Genomic DNA, 15,153 nt, shown 5'->3' on the forward strand with positions numbered 1-15,153 from the left:
ACGCTACAGGTGATTTAAAATCATTCATGTTTTTTAAGAAACCGTTTGCAGTCTGATTCACTCATTCTGTGGCACATGCTCTGCACCCCACCATTTCTTCAATTTTCTTTAAAACCCTGATCAGTGGTATAATTTGCTATCTTCAGAAGAGATCCTGCAGACCAGACTTGTCATCCTTCCACCACTAAACATACCATCATGTCTGCATTTATATTTGGGTCCCTGGCCTGGGCTTTTTGCTTCGTTTGCTGTTATTAAACTGCACAGCAAGAAGGTGAGCTCGGAGACTATGCCTGCCTGGTTCCACTCCTCCCTCTCATCTTTTCACCCCCGCCTATTGTTGGGAAGCGCCATACTGACCAGATAATTGAAGGGATCACTGATCTGAGACCAGTTCAATACACTGAAAGCAGCGTGAACAGCTGACAGGAGGAGGGATTCTTTGACAAGCTAGCAAACATTGAAACGCTTAGCAAAAGCACGCATAAAAATGACAAACGTGGAAGACAGCAAATTTAGGCATTAGAAAGAAAATGTATTTCACAAGAAACAAGCATTGGCAAAGTAAGTAGGTCCCCTCTTGTGCAGATGCACGCACCGAAAACATGCTAAGTCGGGCATGCAGAGATGCTGCTTGCATATATTTGCGCATGAAAGCCTGACATTGATTTTGTCAAAGCCAGTTTTTACTTAGTAATAAACTACTAGGTAAGGTATGGAATGCTTTAATTCATCTTAGCGACGAGCAGTCTTTCGGGCCGCATTCCTGTTCATAATTTTTCAATCACTGTGCCACTCTAAACAAAGATCAGCCATGTGAAGCTCACTCTTGGTCTTGATCCATTAGGGCCATTCCAGTCAAAACTGCTAGGCCAGTCCCCTCCAGATGGGAGCACAAGCACACCCAGACTGGTTTCAGCCTCCTTGGGCTTCTTCACTGAGATGCTTGAGTGCTATGACACCATGAGCACAAGGCCCATGTCTGGGCACACATATCACACTAGGGCCTACTTTAATTAACAACAATTAATAGGAGGAATGATAGATTAAATTCCGCTACTGGCAATTACTTTAGCCACATTCCAGTCCAAAATTTCTAACCCAGTCAGCAAATCCAAACATTCCTTTGCCAATTTCCCAGAGTAGTGTTAGAACGTCATCAGTTTTCCCTGCTCATCCCCATTTGTTTGCTGAATGATACTGGTGGTAACTGACTCTGACTGTACCCTGGGCTCTGCTAACCAGGCCCAGGGCTATGTTTACATAGGTACATGTAATAGGGTATACTTACAATTGGCAATGGCAGACCCTATAAGCAGTGCTTAATTTGTGCCTGTGGTTTCCGGTGCTTAGCACCAGCACTTATTTTTTAGGGCTGGGTCTACATGCGATATCAGCTCACTATGCTCATACGGTCTCCCCGTTGAAGAGATGATATTGCATGTAAATTCATACCTGGGTTTCAGTGTTGCCTGATTGGGCTGGATTTGTGCATAAAATATTAAAATGTGAATGCCGCAACCTCCCGCTTTATAATGAGGCACATGGACAGCACACACACCCTCCCAGAAACTGCCTGGGTGAGGCCCCTGCTTCAGCCTAACTAATAGAAATCATAGCGCTAGTGCGCTACCAATGACTGCTTGAAAATTGATTATTAACCCAGCCCGTCCCTCTTGGAGAATCGCCAAGTGTTTCCTCCCAAGTCGGACTAATGCGGATTAGTGTCCCCACTTTGCTTGCCCCAGCACACTGCGCAGCTGCAGCGCTAATCAGTCGACTCAAGCAGCATGAAGCGTGCCTCACAGCAGCAGGCCTATAATTAAAAGTTTTAAACCAAAAGGCAGTAAGTGATGATTTCATTTTCGTAATATGCACAGGTATGTCTTGTTTAATGGTTGCCCTGAAAAGTGTAACCTCTCATTTCTTGCGCTTGTTTTTAGGTAAAAGTAGCATAAGTTCATTTACAAATTCCACTGCAGATGACCTGCCCTACAATCCTGATTGCTGGACTTCCCTACTGATAATAAATAATGTGCCTGTGTATTGTTTGTACAGTAGCCAGGTTTCCAGCTTCGTATCCTCTTTCATTTCTTGATCCGCACTGTGTTGTGTTGCCGAGCCGAGAGCTAGGGCTTTATAAATATCAAGAGAAAGTGAAACCAATGGTAACAGGGAATGAGGAGAACGATGTTTGCTTGAAACATGGATGCTTGAGATTGCAGTGTTTGTGACATAAGGATTTAAATAACTAAACCATAAACCCCGTCATAATTGCAGTTAAGATTTGAACCAGGTCCGTAAAAGAATTATAATACAGTGTATTAAACAATACACACATTTGGTAGACGTGAGTGCCATCGAACATGTCAAAAATGTGTCTTGGAATCGGTTTAATGTAATGAACTCTCAGCTCATTACAAGGCAAATTTAATAGATTCCACGCACAATAATGTCTACCTTGTGGTCAGGACATAGGCTTCAGAATGAAAAAACCCTGGCTTTACAGTGTCAGGTGTAGTATAGTTACCAATGAAGTGGTTTCCCCAGCAATGGTAACCACATTAAAAGTGCCTTCCAAACTATTCCTGTGGCTTATTCACTAGTATTGAATTTTGAAAAGGTGGGCAGCTGGGTTCATACTGAACATCTGATCGAACAAGCCTGTGTTTCTTCACGATTCCCACCACTAACGGTGCTCAGAGGCATGGCTGAGGCGTTCATACAGTTCAATATGTGATCCACGTATAAGGCATTTGAATGACTTCTTATAACTTGCGAGACCGGACTCTCTTTTTGGATTTTCTTTAACATCCCATTGCATTTTGGGATCTATATTCTTGGTTTACTTTAATTATACCCATTGTACTAAAACAACATTACGCAGTTTACTAAAACAAAAGCACATGACTGGATTAGCCTTTCCCTAATGAAGTAGAGCCATCAAGTAAATACACAACGGCATCCGTTTAGATGGATTTTTAGCAACACCAGTAAAGTACCTCGGTTTCCATGGGTGATGTGGGGGTGATTTTTCCCTGCGATTAAGGCAAACCATCAATTGATCAGGCCATCAACCTTTGCTCGATTCAAAACCAGAGCACACCACGTCATGAGCATCATTGTTTTTTTAACCAGCATTCCACCGAAGCAAAGAGGGCATCAAAATTCTTTACAAAAATGTTGATATTGGCAAAACAAATAACTTTTTGCCTCCATTCCTGTATATCCGCCCCTTCTTTACTTTGACTGTCCATCCACTCTTGTCTCTATGTCTTTCTTTGCCAGCACAACTTTCCCCAACTTTAATTTTTTTCAACAGATGTACTCCATTGCCCTCTTTTTAGATCCTCTGCCTCTTTTTCCCATATGTCTCCATCTCTCTCTTTTGCATGCACCTTTCATAGCACTCGCTCTGTTTTCATCCATATCATTATCGCGATTTCTTTCTGTTCTTCATGTTTGTCTCTCTCTTTCAGGCTCTATCATCTTCTCTCTATCTTGCTCTCTATCTCTATTCACATTCTATGCTTCCACCTCGTTTGCCTCCACTAATTCTGTCTCTTTTTTCCATTCCATCCCTTTCTGACTCCCTTTAATTCAGTGTCCCTCCTTCCATTTGGCTTCCTGTTTTGCTTTTTGTTTTGCAGTACACATCTGTGTATCCTCTTACATTAGCTGTACTTTCAGGTACCCTTTCTGGTGCACATGTCGTTGAAGATCTTTAACCCCTTCGCTGCTAGGCCTTCCCCCACCATGCTAAGCCTTTTTTTGGCTATTGGGGGCAGTTCGCGCTTAGGCCCCTGTAACCTTTTGACCACATGAGGTATCCACGCCAAATTTGTTTCCTTTTTTTCCAACATCATGGGAATTCTAAAGTTACCCAGGGTTTGTGGATTCCCCTGGAGGGGATCCAGAAATTAGCCAAAACACGGCTAAAACATTTTTTGGGGGGGGGGGGGGGGGGTTGGGGAATGGGAAGAAAGGGATACAGATGAAAGCGTCTGATTTTTCCCCTGCGAATGGTATCAAAGAAGGGGAAGTGGTGCTGAAATCACCATCTTCCAGCTTTCTTTTTGTCAGAAAACCTAAAATATTTACACAGTTTTGGCATTTTTCTGGGACATAGACTATTTTTGCTATTTTTTGTGCTTTCAACCTACTTACAGTTTATGTGTTTGAAAATACCACTTTTAGAAAGTAGGTATTTTCTTGTCTAACCATCCAAACCTGCCTCTGCTAGGCTGTGTATTCCTTGTCTAGAGTTTGAGTGACAGGGGCTGGGGAAATTCCAGGAGACAGGGTGAGTCAGCAAAGGGTTGAATAGAAAGATCTCCATGTAGATGGGTGGGACCTGAATAGGGCTGTGCCTTCCCTCCACAATGCTGACTCCACCTCCTGTGGTGCGTCTGATGTCTCTGCCCTGCACTGTGAAAGGAAAGATGGAGTCATGTAAACAGAGTGCTCCAGGACTGACCAGAACTGGTTCGGACTAGGCAAATGCCTCTCTGCCTTCAGAGAACAAAGAGAAACTGGGTATAAATATTGGGACCCAAACTCAAGAACTTTAGATCACTTTGGGAAACAAGAAGAAACCTTTGCTGAGGGGCGAAACCAGAGAGACTGAGGATAGACTATCCCTAAGCTTGAGGGATTGGCCTGCAGTGGTTGCCTGACTACCAAACAGAGGAGAAAGGAACTTTGTGTACTTTATTCAACTTGTAAAGGATCCCCAAGGGCTTGAGAAAAGAGCTTGCCTCCTGCTGAAGTCTCAGGGACAAAAGACTTCACCCACCAGCTCCCCAAGAGTTCTTTGGATGTGCTTGCTGTTTTGCGAGGCTTTCTGAGGGACTGCGTGTCGCAAGGAGCTGGAAGCACGACTCACGAGCAAGAAGCGTGTCGCTGCACTGCCACTGTCACTTCACAACGAGAAAGTGCCTTGCATCGCCGGAGAAGAGGATCGACGTCACATCAGATGCCGCCGCATCACCGGGAAGCGTTTCGCAGGGCCTGTCGTGGCCCAGAAGAACCGTTGAGTCATCGCAGGGTCCCCGAAGTGCCTAGCATCGCCGGATAAGATGATCGACGTCGCATCAGATGCCGCCGCATCACTGGGAAGCGTGTCGCATCGTGTCGCACCAAGAAAAAGACGCCATCTTTGTTTCTTTGCACCAGATCTTCACCATCCCTGCAACACTTTTGTTGCATTGCGTTACGCATCTTAAGGTACATTGACTCAAAGTGTCGCATTTTAAGATCTAAAGATAACTAAGCTAAGTCTACCATTTTAGGTACAGTATTGGGGATTTTTGTCGTTTGCAGTCTTGTGATAAATCTATATAAAGACTACTTATTTTTTTTATATAAAACTTGTGTGGTGTCCATCTGTAGTGTTGTCACTTGATTACTGTTTATGTGTTCACAGATGCTTTACACACTGCCTCTGAGATAAGCCTGTCTGCTCGTGCCAAGCTACCAATGGGGTGAGCAGGGGTTATTTTAGGAGTGTACCCCCTTACCCTGACTAGATGCAAGGGTCCCTATTTGTCAAAGGTACCTACCTCTGCCAACTAGAGACCCCAAATCTAACATTAGTGGTTAAGCGGTGAGGATTTGGACTTGCATTTGTGACTCATGTACAGTGATTGGTGAACACTACTAGTGAGTGCAGACTAAAACGCAACCACATACTTTTGGTAGATTGTTTTTTCTGGGACTTTCTATTTTTGCAAAGAACTGCCAAGTTTAGGCACCATGGAGAAAGCAGCATCCCTACCATCTGTTGATCTCAATTGGGAAGAGGAGAAATTGGAATGCTACAATGTAAAACAGCTGAAGCACTTTTGCAGGAAATTCAAAGTTGCAATGACCGGTCTCTCCAAGAAGGATGAGTACCAGAAGGTGCTGAGGGCCTGGGTCGCAGCTAGAAATGCCTCTGATGATGAGGAAGAGGTTGAGAATGCAGCGGAGCAGCTGGGTGGGCCAGTGGTCCAGGGGGGAGGAGAGTAACTTCCCCAATAGGTAGCAGTGTTTCTGCCAAAGGCCTGTCTCTAGAGGAGTTGGGGGACAGGAAAGAGTGTAGGATGCATGAAATGGAGCTGACCAAGCTCAAGTTAAACGGGCAGTTGGAATTCGAATTGCAAACTAGGAAATTAGCCCTAGAAGAGAAGAAAATACAGTTTGAACATGAGAAAATTTTGAGGGAGTTGGAATTGAAGGCCAAGAGCTTAGCTATTACTCCCTCTGGTGGTAGCACACCGTCATGGCCTTTTGAATCCAGGGTGTATATTCCTAAGGATGTGGTTAGAGAGTTTTATAAGAATGATGACATTGGGCAGTGGTTCAAGGCCTATGAGGTAGCCATGTCTTCCCACCTGGTCCCAGAGAAGGATTGGGGAGCGGGGTTGTGGGGGCGGTTCCTTAGTGAGGGGCAGGATACACTGTTAGACTTGTCTTCTGATGTCCATAATTCTTATAGCCACATGAAAGATGCATTAATGTCCAGGTATGGTTTGACTCCTGAATTGTATAGACAGAGGTTCAAAGGTTGCAAGAAGATATAAAGTAGTACCTTGGTGGAATATGTCACTTTTTTCTGCAGAACATTGGATGGTCGGGTGAAGGGTAGCAAAGTTGATGATTTTCAGGGGCTCCTTGATTTGATTGCATGGGAGCACTTGTCAAGTAATTGTTTTTCAGAGCTACGCCAGCACCTGATTGATAGCAGGCTGACTAACCCTAGGAAGCTTGCTGAGGAGGCAGACCGCTGGGTCAGTACCAGGGTCCACAAGGGTCACGTGGGAGATTCAGCCAAGAGTGGGCAGGGTCCCCAGCAGAAGAGTGGGGGGGACAAGGGTAAACAGCGGGAGTTACAAAGAAGGCCCCAAAGTAGTCCCCAAGGGAACCAAGGACAAGGTTCCCAGCCTCCCCCCAGAAACCATCAGGGGCCCGACAGGTCCACCTGTTCAAGGGGGACCCCTGAAGTGCTACAGGTGTGGAGACCTGGGTCATAAGGCGAATGATCCCAGGTGCCGCCAGTTTGGAAAGACAGCATCCCCTGGTGCAGCCCACCGGCAGATGGCTAGTGTAGCCCTGGGTGAGAAGATGGGTGCCCAAGGTGGGTGGGATCAAAAAAGAGATGTCACTTGTCTCTTTAGGAGACTGTGAGGTGGTCCCCAGGACCCAACTGCCTGACAACAGTAAGAAATACAGGCAGTGGGTGACCATCAATGGCCATAGAGTGGAGGCTCTCAGAGATACGGGAGCCAGTGTGACAGCTGTCAAGTGTCACCTGGTATCTCAAGAGCAGGTTGTCCCCAATTCATTCTATCCAGTTGTTGCCGCTGACTACACAGAGAGCCACTGCAAGGTGGCTCAGGTTCCCTTTGAGTGGGGGGGGGTCTCTGGTACTCTTCAGGTAGCTGTGAGGCTAAATGCGCAGGAGTTCAGACACTCACTGCAGGGCATGTCAGACTTGCCAGGCAAGTGGAAAGAATGGGAGGAAGCAAAAGGCCCCTCTCCAGTCATTCCCTGTGGTGAGCACCCCCTTTGAATGGGTGGGTATTGACATTGTGGGGCCACTAGACCCCAAGACAGCCATTGGCAACAGGTTCATCCTGGTCTTGGTGGACCATGCCACCCGGTACCCGGAAGCCATAACTCTGAGGACAGTGACGGACCCCCTGGTGGGACGGACACTGATGGAAATTTTCTCACAAGTAGGATTCCCTAGAGAGGCGGTGTCTGACCGAGGTACCAACTTCATTTCTAAGTATATGAAATCCCTGTGGCAGAAGTGTGGGGTGACCTACAAGTTTACCACTCCTTACCACCCCCAAGAAAATGGGTTGGTTGAAAGGTTCAACCGAACCCTGAAAGGCATGATTATGGGTCTTGAGGAACCTATGAGGCGTAAGTGGGACGTCCTCTTACCATGCCTGCTCTTTGCATACCGGGAGGTGCCACAGAAATCTCTAGGGTTCACCCCCTTTGAGCTTCTCTATGCACACCCAGTGAGAGGACCTCTAAGTTTGGTCAAAGAAGGCTGGGAGCAATCTCCCAGGAAACCTCCCCAGGATGTATATAGCGACATGCTGGCCTTTAGGAACCAAACTAGGCAGTTCAGGCAACTCGCTGAGGCGAATCTGGAAGCCAGCCAGGAGGAGATGAAGCGGTGGTACGACCAGAATGCCACTCTGGTAGAGCTTCAGCCTGGTCAGAAAGTGTGGGTCATGACCCCAGTGAAGCCCTGCACGCTCCAGGATAAGTGGACTGGACCCTTTGAGGTTGTAGAGTGCAAAAGTCCGGTTACCTACTTGGTGGACTTGCGGTCTCCCAGGAACCCCTTGAGCGTCCTGCACATCAACCGCCTGAAGCCCCACTTGGAGAGGTCCCAAGTGGCCATGCTCTTAGCGACAGATGGTGGAATGGAAGAGGAGACCGAGCCTCTTCTGGACCTCCTGTCGGCAACAGAGCAAGATGGGTCAGTGGATGGTGTCAACCTCTCTTCCACCCTCACCCCTGAGCAACAGAATGACTGCCGCCAGTTGCTGGGACAGTTTTCTGATCTGTTCTCCCTGATTCCCGGTGTCACTGATTGGTGCGTCCATGATATGGACACTGGGGATAGTACACCTGTGAGGCACAAAACCTACAGGGTGACTGATAGGGTGAGAGCTTGCATTAAGGAGGAGGTCTCCAAGATGCTTGCGTTCGGGGTGATTGAGTCCTCTAACAGTCCTTGGGCCAGCCCAGTGGTCTTGGTCCCAAAGGCTGCCGCACCGTGTGCCACGCCAGAACTCTGGTTCTGTGTGGACTACCGAGGGCTCAATTCAGTCACCAGGACTGACGCGCACCCCATCCCCAGAGCTGATGAGCTCATAGATCGGCTAGGGGCTGCACGGTACCTCAGCACATTTGACTTAACGTCTGGGTACTGGCAGATCGCCTTGACTGATGGGGCAAGAGAGAGGGCAGCATTCTCCACACCAGATGGGCACTACCAGTTCCGGGTTATGTCCTTTGGAATGAAGAATGCCGCAGCCACCTTTCAGAGGTTGGTCAACCAGGTGTTGGCTGGACTGGACGAGTTCAGTGCCGCCTACCTGGATGACATCGCGGTGTTCAGCGCCAGTTGGGAAGAACATCTGCACCACCTCTGGTAAGTGTTGATGGCGCTGCGGAGGGCAGGCCTCACGATCAAGGTGAGTAAGTGCCAGTTCGGGCAGGGTTCCATGGTGTACTTAGGACACCTGTTTGGGAGCGGCCAGGTGGTGCCCTTGCAGCCCAAGATTGAAACCATCCTGGCTTGGGAGCCCCCCAAAGGTGAGAGCCTTTTTCGGACTCACAGGTTACTACAGGAGGTTTGTCAAGGGGTATGGCAACATTGTTGCACCCTTGACCGCGCGGACTTCCAGGAAGCAGCCCAAGAAAGTGATTTGGACTGACACCTGTCAAAAAGCTTTTGAGGCCCTGAAAACTGCTATGTGCACGGCGCCTGTGCTCCTGGCACCCAACTTCTCCAGAGAGTTCATAGTACAGACGCTTCAGAGCATGTTGTGGGGGCTGTTTTGGCATGGCTGAATGAGGAGGGCCTAGATCAACCTGTAGCCTTCATCAGTAGGAGGTTACTTCCACAGGAACAGAGGTGGAGTGCTATTGAACGTGAGGCATTTGCTGTGGTCTGGGCAGCGAAGAAGCAGAGACCATAATTGTTTGGGACTCACTTCCGGGTTCAGACAGATCACAGGCCCCACAGATGGTTGATGCAGATGAGCGGTGAGAATCCAAAGCTGTTGAGGTGGTCCATTTCCCTACAGGGGATGGATTTCACGGTGGACCACCGCCCTGGTACAGAACACGCCAACGCTGATGGTCTGTCCAGATTTTTCCGCCTTTGTGATGAGAAGTCCCAGGAGGTAGGGTAGTTCTCCCCACATTTCAGCTGGAGGGGACACTTGTTAGACCTGGCACCTTGGCGTGGGTCTCCCTTCCATTTTTTGCTGTTGCCTCATGTATTTTTGCTGGTGTTAGATGCTTTGGGCACTGTGCCACTGCTGTCCAGTGTCACAGTGCAAGTGCTCCCTATTGTAAATTGATGTATGGATTAGTGATTCCATGATTGGCTGGTTTGGTTTACCTGTCAGACCCTAGTACAGTGCACCAGGAGTGCCCAGGGCTAGTAATCCAAATGCTGCTGGTGGGCTTGCAGCACTGGTTGTGCCACCCACAGAAGCAGCCTGTAAAAGTGTGTCTAAGGCTTGCCATTGCAGAGCCTGTGCGCAGTCTGGTACTGCCATACTGACTGGTCAAGTGCACCCACTTGCCAGTCCCTAAACCTTCCCTTTTTTTCATATCAGACACCCCTATGGTAGGCCCAAGGGCAGGGTGCATTGTAAGAATAAGGTAGGACAAGCCCTGATATGTGTGGCATGTCCTAATAGTGAATAACAGCCATTTTCGTTTTTCACTATTGCAAGGCTTCTGTTCCCCATAGGCCAGAATGGGCAGTTTGATTATTACACTTATAATCCTAACTGACTCAGGGAACATGGTAGAAATTCGAGTTTAGTATGCCTGAGCTCAGAATGATAAAGCACATCTTATAGTGAAGTTGGTTTTAACATTCTGTGTTTGAAAATACCACTTTTAGAAAGTAGGTATTTTCTTGTCTAACCATCCAAACCTGCCTCTGCTAGGCTGTGTATTCCTTGTCTGGAGTTTGAGTGACATGGGCTGAGGAAATTCCAGGAGACAGGGTGAGTCAGCAGAGGGCTGAATAGAGAGATCTCCATGTAGATGGGTGGGAGGAGTTGCACCTGGGACCTGAATAGGGCTGTGCCTTCCCTCCACAATGCTCCACCTCCTGTGGTGCGTCTGATGTCTCTGCCCTGTGAAAGGAAAGAAGGAGTCATGTAAACAGAGTGCTCCAGGACTGACCAGAACTGGTTTGGACTAGGCAAAGGCCTCTCTGCCTTCGAAGAACAAAGAGAAACTGAGTATAAATATTGGGACCCAAACCCAAGAACTTTAGATCACTTTGGGAAAGAAGAAGAAACCTTTGCTGAGGAGCGGAAACAGAGAGACTGAGGAGAGACTATCCCTAAGCTTGAGGGATTGGCCTGCAGTGGTTGCCTGACTGCCAAAGAGAGTAGAAAGTAACTTTTGTACTTTATTCAACTTGTGAAGTATCTCCAAGGGCTTGAGAAAAGAGCCTGCCTCCTGCCAACAGACTTCACCCACCAGCTCCCCAAGAGTTCTTTGGAAGTGCCTGCTGTTTTGCAAGGCTTTCTAAGGGACTGCGTGTCACAAGGAGCTGGAAGTGTCGCCGCACTGCTGCTGTCGCTTCACAACGAGAAAGCGCCTCGCATCGCGGGAGAAGAGGATCGACGTCGCATCAGACGCCGCCGCATCACCGGGAAGCATGTCGCAGGGCCTGTCGCGGCCCAGAAGAACCGTTGAGTCATCGCAGGATCCCTGAAGCGCCTCGCCGGAGAAGAGGATCGACGTCGCATCAGATGCCACCGCATCACTGGGAAGCGTGTTGCAGGGCCTGTCGTGGCTGACATCGTTGCCGAAGCACCTCGCGTCGCCGGAGAAGAGGATCGACGTCGCGTCTGAGGCCGCTGCATCACCAGCAAGCGTTTCGCAGGGCCTGTCATGGCTCGCATCATTGCTGAAGCGTCTCGCATCGCCGGAGAAGAGGATCGACGTCGCATAAGGCGCCACCGCATCACCGGGAAGCGTGTCGCAGGGCCTTCCGTGGCTCGCAACGTGTTGCACCAAGAAAAAGACACCATCTTTGTTTCTTTGCACCAGACCTTCACCATCCCTGCAACACTTTTGTTGCATTGCGTTACGCATCTTAAGGAACATTGACTCAAAGTGTCGCATTTTAAGATCTAAAGAGAACTAAGCTAAGTCTACCATTTTAAGTACAGTATCGGGGATTTTTGGCGTTTGTGGTCTTGTGATAAGTCTATATAAGAATACTTATTTTTGATATAAAACTTGTGTGGTATCCATCTGCAGTGTTGTGACTTGATTACTGTATGTGTTCACAAATGCTTTACACACTGCCTCTGAGATAAGCCTGTCTGCTCGTGCCAAGCTACCAAGGGGATGAGCAGGGGTTATTTTAGGAGTGTACCCCCTTACCCTGACTCAATGCAAGGGTCCCTATTTGTCAAAGGTACCTACCTCTGCCAACTAGAGACCCCCAAATCTAACAGGAAACCTAGCAAACCTATACATTTTTAAAAACTAGACACCCAGGGGAATCCAGGATTGGGTGACTTGACTGGCTCTCACCAGGTTCTGTTACCCAGAATCCCTTGCAAACCTAAATAATTGTCCGAAAAATTTCCACCTACCCCGCATTCCCCAAAGTCTTCCGAGAAAAATGGTACCTCACTTGTGTGGGTAGGCCTAGTGCTTGTGACAGGTAATAGCCCTAAACACAAGGTAGACACACTGCATTTTCACAGTGAAAAATGACCCTTTTTTTGGAAAGTGCGTAGCTGTAGTTTTTGAACGCTAGCTCTGCTGGCACCTAGGGAAACCTAACAAACCTATAAATTTTTTAAAACTAGATATCCGGGGGATGCCAGGGAGGTATGGCTTACGTGGATCCCCCAACGGTTTCTTACCCAGAATCCCCTTCAAACCTCAAATGTAGCTGAAAAAATCACACATTTTTGTGTGGGAAAGTTGTGGCATCACCGGGCTGACACAAATTTCCTACCACCCACCATTCCCCCGGTCTCCTGATAAAAATGGAGCCTAACTCATGTGGGAGGCCCAACTACCCGCGACAAGCAAGGGCCCAAAACCTATTGAGGCGACATCAAAATTGTCTAGCACAAAACGACCTGGTTTTGCAAAGGGGGGTCACCTGGGTTTTTGGCCCCATGCTCGGCGGCCAGCTAGGGAAACCTACAAAACCCACACATTTCTGAAAACTAGACTCCTGGGGGATTCCAGGGAGGTATGGCTTGCATGGATCCCCTAACGTTTTCTTACCCAGAATCCCCTGCAAACCTCAAATTTAGCTGAAAAAATCACTTTTTCCACACATTTTTGTGTGGGAAAGTTGTGGCATCACCGGGCTGACACAAATTTCCTACCACCCAGTGTTCCCCCAGGTTTCCCATATAAAAATGGTGCCTCCCGGGGAGGGGGGGGGGGGCAGAAATACTGTATCATTTTTTGGGGGGATAGGGCCTTGACATGCCAATCCTGGGCAACCCCCACCCCTAACTATATAAAAAAGAAAATCCCTGGTGCTTAGTGGGCTTTCTGTCCCCCCCACTGGGGCAGATCAGTGGCTATTGCCCCATCTTCCTCCTGAAGAGGTAGCAATTCTTTAATTTTCTTTGGGGGAAGGGTGGGGGCATTTGCATGCCCACTCTGGGCAGCCCCCACCCCGGGCCTATAAAAAAATAATCCCTGGTGTCTAGGATGCTGTCTGCCCCCACGGGGGACAGATTGGGGCCTACGGCCCCATCTGCCGTCCAGGGGGACAGAAAGACTGGAATTTTGTGGGGGGGGGGAGTGGGGGGGGCATTGTCATGCCTATCTTTGGCAGTCCCCACCCCTAAATTAATCATTAAAAAAAACCCTGGCGTCTAGTAGGCCCCCATCTGCACCCAGGGGGGACAGAAAGACTGTGATTGTGCAGGGGGGGGTGCTTTGGCGTGCCCATAATGGGCAGCCCCCACCCCTAATTTACATAATAAAAAATTCCTGGTATCTAGTGGGCTTTCTGCCCCCCGGGGGGCAGATGGGGGCTACTTCCCCCATCTGCCCCCCAGGGGGGGCAGAAAGACTGTGTTTTTATGGCAAGGGTGGGGGCATTGGCATGCCCATATTGGGCAGCCTCACCCCTAAATAAAATGTAAACAAAAATCCCTGGTATCTAGTGGGCTTTCTGCCCCCCGGGGGGGGGCAGATTGGGGGCTACTGCCCCATCTGCCCCCAAGGGGGGGGCAGAAAGACTAAATTTGCCTATAATAATATGGGGGGAGCAAAGGCCCTTGCCCAAGGGGCCGCTCCCCCCTCCCTGGTGCCTAGTGGGTAGGCCTAGAAGATGCTCCCCTTTCCAACGATACCCCTCCTGACTTTGTTCGTGCTCAGGGGGCTGAGATAGCCCCCCAAGCACGTAGAAAGTGAAACTGAAATGAGCCTCCTGGCTCATTTCAGTTTCATTTTCATTGCAATGACGTCAGCGCGCCATGCGCGTGATCGGCATTGCAATAAAAATGTAAATTGGCCTCTGGAGGTTGGGGAAGCTCTTCCCCAACCTCCCAAGGCCAATAAAAAAAGGGAAATCCCTCTGCTTTCTGCAGCAGAGGGATTTAGTGCCACTGTTCTCATGACGGAATGATTCCGTCATGAGCACAAGAGCACCGGAGCTCATGACGGAACCATTCCGTCATGAGCACCGATGGGGTTGAGTAACACTACCCCTACAGAGTCAGAAATCCTTGGCCTACCCAGCAGTGGAGACGTTTTAAGGCATGGGCACAGTGGGCTCTGGCCGAGGGTCCCAGGCCTTTCAGGGGGCCTTCTTATAAATGTAGCTCTGTTCTGTAGAGAGTCTTGCCCTGATTACCTTGACTAATTCTTAAACAAATTGTTTTAAATGCTGTTTTCTTTTTTAATGTGGGTGATATGTGAGAGGCTATTAAGCACATTTTGCAGAGACATGCTGTGTTTATGGTCCATGTAACTTTCATAAAATAGTTTCTTTTAGACCAAAACATCACCTCTCAAATGAGAAATAGGAGGGAGATTTCAGAGATCGCAGAGATTATTTGCAGCAATATTTGTGTGCTGTTGCTGTGTTAAATATTGAAAACACAAGTCATTATCCTTGAATATTAGATGCAAACACATTTAAAATTTGGGCAAGTTTACATTGATCACATAACGTGCATATGCCTGAATCTTACACTACTGGGCACTCATTGTCCACAAAATATGCATTTGACAAAGGTTTGAAGTACTGAGCTAATATCAGCTGGCCATATAATATGAGTATGCCAGAGGCTTGTAGTAGTGGGCATATAGCAGCTACCCATATGATATACATATACAGAGGCTTTCATAACTTGCCATATATAATAGGCCAACCAAACAGAAGTCTGTACAGGT

General features: G+C 48.2%; 1 protein-coding gene across 1 annotated transcript in view; it reads left to right on the forward strand.

Annotated features, from left to right (window-relative positions):
• The window catches only part of LOC146861181 (dynein axonemal heavy chain 11-like), a 2,741,463-nt gene that overhangs the window by 2,407,901 nt on the left and 318,409 nt on the right, over positions 1-15,153 (forward strand). The gene's annotated exons all lie outside the window — the stretch shown is intronic.

The sequence above is a fragment of the Triturus cristatus genome, chromosome 3_1 (genome assembly GCF_964204655.1).
Source record: "Triturus cristatus chromosome 3_1, aTriCri1.1, whole genome shotgun sequence".
In the NCBI taxonomy this organism is placed as follows: Eukaryota; Metazoa; Chordata; class Amphibia; order Caudata; family Salamandridae; genus Triturus; species Triturus cristatus.